Here is a 4,081-nt window from a genome sequence, read left to right as displayed (position 1 = left end):
ATTGTAACAGAAAATTCCGAAGTACCAAATCCCGAAAATTGTCCAGAGGCACCATACTGCTTAAAGGCATTTAAACGCATCCGATCCGCGGATGTGGAAACAAAGTCCGAAGGATTTGGTCTCGGGGAAAGAGTCGATTTTCGCTCACAGTGCATGATGGGAAAAGAACAAGTATGTGTATTATTTTACTTCCGTTGGACTCCTAGAGTTCCTCTAAACTCAGAAAGTGTTTGCATGTGGAACAATAAGAGGCAATCGAAAAGGACTTCCTTCAAATACTACGCCAGACAAGGAAATTAAAAGAGGCGAGTTTGATTCACGATCAACAACGAATGGAGTAATTGTTTTCAAATGGATAGATAATAGGGTAATATTATTGGCGTCTAATTTTTATGGCATTGAGCAAACTTTAGTCAAGAGAAGGGATCGAAAAGGCCAGGAAATACATATTCAATGTCCAACTGCCGCTAAAGAATACAATTCATTCGTGGGTGGAGTAGACCATGTAGATCAACTGCGAAGTATCTATGGGATAGGCAGGCAATCTAAAAAATGGTGCCATAGATTGTTTTGGGGGCTTTTGGAAATGACGTTCGTCAATTCTTATGTATACAGTCAAACACATAAAAAAATCACTCTGCTGGAATATAGACAGTCCGTCGCTGAAGGCCTAATGACGCAAACGGATATTGGTGCCAATAAACGAAGCTTGAGTTAGACGCCAACACAGTCAAGTAAAAACCAGTCGTGGTAAGGGTGGGTCGGTTGCAACTGATGTTCGTTTGGGTAATTTGGGAGTATATTTGGCCATTATTTGTGGAAGACCGAGGAAGATGTGAGATGTGCAGCAAAAAAAAGATTCCGTCCAAACCGCATTCGAAATGCCAACATTGCGGTGTATTTGTATGCAATGAAAAAAGGAACACTTTCGCCAAGTCTACCGCAACTTGAGCTATGCGTTATTTCTAAATTAGTATCCACAATGCATACACTTCTCTATATGATGAAATATAAATAATAATGCTTATACATATGTATATTCAATTGTACGTACCGGAAAGACAAAAAGTCAAAATTCCCAATGCAATACGGTGACGCATCTAGGAAAAGTCTTCCGTGTCTTCAGTCCGCCGCTTGTTAACCCATGGCTCCTGAATAAGGACAACCCCAGGCTGCTCTATTGCAAGTTTGCTGCGATGGACATAAATTTGTGCGTTAACAATTGTCTTATCTGCGTCTTTCTGAGAGTCGTTCAAGAGCTTCTACTCGGTATAAAGTTTTAAAGAATCTGTCTGCAAATGCAGTAACTTAATCGGCTTGGCAATAATATAGCCGGGATCCAAACTCTTGCGTTTGGCCCAAACAAGATGTCACTTTTGTCTACCGCTACCAGTTTAGCTCCCCTACCTTGGCTATAGCGACTTCGTATAGGCCGACGGGCCAGTCGTTGTCACAAGAAAACAAATTTTTTTGAAGTTATACTTCTTATACGAGTTCGGAAAAGGTGGCGATAAATTCAGGTTGCGCTACCTTGTCTGCGAAGATGTTCGAGTAGCAAGGGAAAAGGTGTCAATCGGCGATCGTTTCTTTCGGCACAGCTCGGCTTTTCAACCAACCACACAATGCTGCCATGCTTATGCTGTTGTTGTTTTTGTAGAACAATGTTTCAATTTCTGGTTGGTGACATACTCACATGTGTGCGCATATGTATGTTTGTATGCTTGTGCATTATTGAAGTTATACTTCTTTTTCTTTCGTTTGTCTTTCATTTCTGCGAATTCTCAACTATTTTGTGTAACTTTTGGTTGAAATACTCTGCGTTGACCGTTGAAAAATTAAGGTTATACTTTACAGGATCATTTTTGTAGTTGGCCTACATTTACATTTTTTGGAAATCGACCCGCGATGATGAGGTATGTATATCGTTTTATCTGGCATCGTGAGGTTTATGAACTTAATTTCTAATTTTGTCTTGTGGCATATTAGAAATGATGTTTCTTCGTAAATCGCTCACTTACAACGGATAAAACGACTTCTGAGTGGTCATTTTAATGAATAAATTCCAAGGTTTTACACAAAAATAATGCAGTCAATAAGTACAGTACGCTTATGTAAGTTAATACAACAAATATTTATTTCAACATAACAACAATCATTGCAACAATGTTGTTGTTGTTACATCCGCTGCAACTCCCAAAAGTGATCGACATTATTGCTGATCAATAAATAATAATATCAACAACAATAATCAACTTCAATTCTGCTGACTACTCAACATCCGTTAAACTCTGCCGACGCCGCTGCCGTTGAACCACAGCTAGCTTAGGGTATTTTTAAGATTCCATGTTTCAGTTTCTTTTAGAAATTCAAATAAAGAACAACTTAACTGGCGCCCGAGCAGGGACCAACGAGGATAAAAACTTAAAAGTAGACCTCGTTGGACAACATCGGTGGATTGCAAGTCTTGTCAGGTCAGCCCGCAGGACACCCTCTACACTTGTGTAAGCCCCCTAATTCGTTGATCCTTAATAAGATAGGGTGTATGGAATTAGGCAGAGAATCGGAACAATTAATGACCAAGCTGTACAGGGATAAGGCTCTTGATACCTTTATTCGCGGATTATGTGGAGACCTTTCACGTCTTCTCGGCATGAAGGAGCCTGCTGATTTACCAACTGCATTGCATTTATGTTTGAAACTGGAAAATCAAGCATACCGTACCAATCATGCGTCAAATAGAGGACAACAAAACATATTTAGAAATCAACCCAATAGACCAACGTTAGTACCACGCCAGGTTCCGACACCTCATTTTTCATATTTTCAAGCTAGACCACTTCTTCCACCTAGAATTAACACACCGCAAAACCCAACTATGAATCCCAGACAATTAAATAATTTTTTCGAACAACCACAACAAAGGCCATATTTTACTAATATAGGTAACCAATTCGCACAGAACCATAACATACAACGACCATTATACCAACCACCTCGTCCTATGGTTGCCAAACCACAACCACGACCAGAACCGATGGACATTGACAGAAGTATCCAAACTAAGCAGATTAACTACATGAACCGACCACAATTTGATTTAGGTAAAAGACCACCCATGCCCACTGCCGAGATAGCCAAACGACAAAGAAATTTTAATATTCAGACAGATACTTACCAACAAACAGGCACAGAAAAACCAGTACCAACTATGGCTGATTATCAGCAAACTATTTCAGAACAAGAAGAACAGACAGATTACGATGAAACACTTAGCGACTATACCAAAGTTATTGAAAATAGTGACCAAGAACAGCAAACCGATTCTATTTATATTAATTTTGTAGAAATAACTGACTTCACTTCCATATTTCGAATGTAATGTGAGTAGCGGACAAATGCTTAAAATACTGATTGATACCGGATCCAATAGAAATTATATTCAGCCAAAATTTGTACAGAATCCACTACAGAATGATACCCCATTTCATGCAGTATCCTTAGGAGTTGAAATAAAAATAGCACATTACAAAATGGCTAATTTGTTTAATGATCCAAAATCAATAGTTAAATTCTTTTTATTACCCACGCTCAGAACATTTGACGGAATATTAGGAAATGACAGTTTGAAGGAACTAGGTGCAATTATTGACACCAAAAGAGGTAAATTGTTCCTTAGAAACGGCATGAGTATTCCCATTAAGAGAAAAAATTTGAATCAGTAAATGCAATTATACCCAAATTAGATCATCTCGCAAATTATCAACGAAAAGAATTAAACCATTTGTTAAAAAAATGCCCAAATTTGTTTGCAAAACCCGATGACAAACTGACCAATACCACTAACGTTGAAGCCGAAATAAGCACAAGTACAGATCACGAACCACTTACACATAATTGTAATTGGAAAAAAGGTGGAATAGCGATTAAAAGATTGAAGTCATACCTGGATGAGTACAATAAGGAATTACTCTATAAACCAGGAAAAGAAAATATTGTAGCCGATCCATTGTCTCGAGTATCAAAACAATATGAAATTAATTCAATAACAGAAACCCAACACAGTGCTCAAAGCTCTTCTCAT

At 38.3% G+C, this 4,081-nt stretch overlaps 1 non-coding gene across 1 annotated transcript; it reads left to right on the top strand.

The window, feature by feature from the left end:
* The first annotated feature begins 1,837 nt into the window (after window positions 1–1,837).
* LOC125775896 (small nucleolar RNA U3) lies at window positions 1,838–2,044 on the top strand. The gene has a single exon (XR_007421430.1). It is a non-coding gene; the product is annotated as a small nucleolar RNA U3 (small nucleolar RNA).
* Window positions 2,045–4,081: the final 2,037 nt, after the last annotated feature.

Source organism: Bactrocera dorsalis, chromosome 1 (assembly GCF_023373825.1).
Source record: "Bactrocera dorsalis isolate Fly_Bdor chromosome 1, ASM2337382v1, whole genome shotgun sequence".
Classification (NCBI taxonomy): domain Eukaryota; kingdom Metazoa; phylum Arthropoda; class Insecta; order Diptera; family Tephritidae; genus Bactrocera; species Bactrocera dorsalis.
The sequence above is the reverse complement of the archived record's forward strand: the minus strand, read 5'-3'. Positions and strand labels throughout refer to the sequence as shown.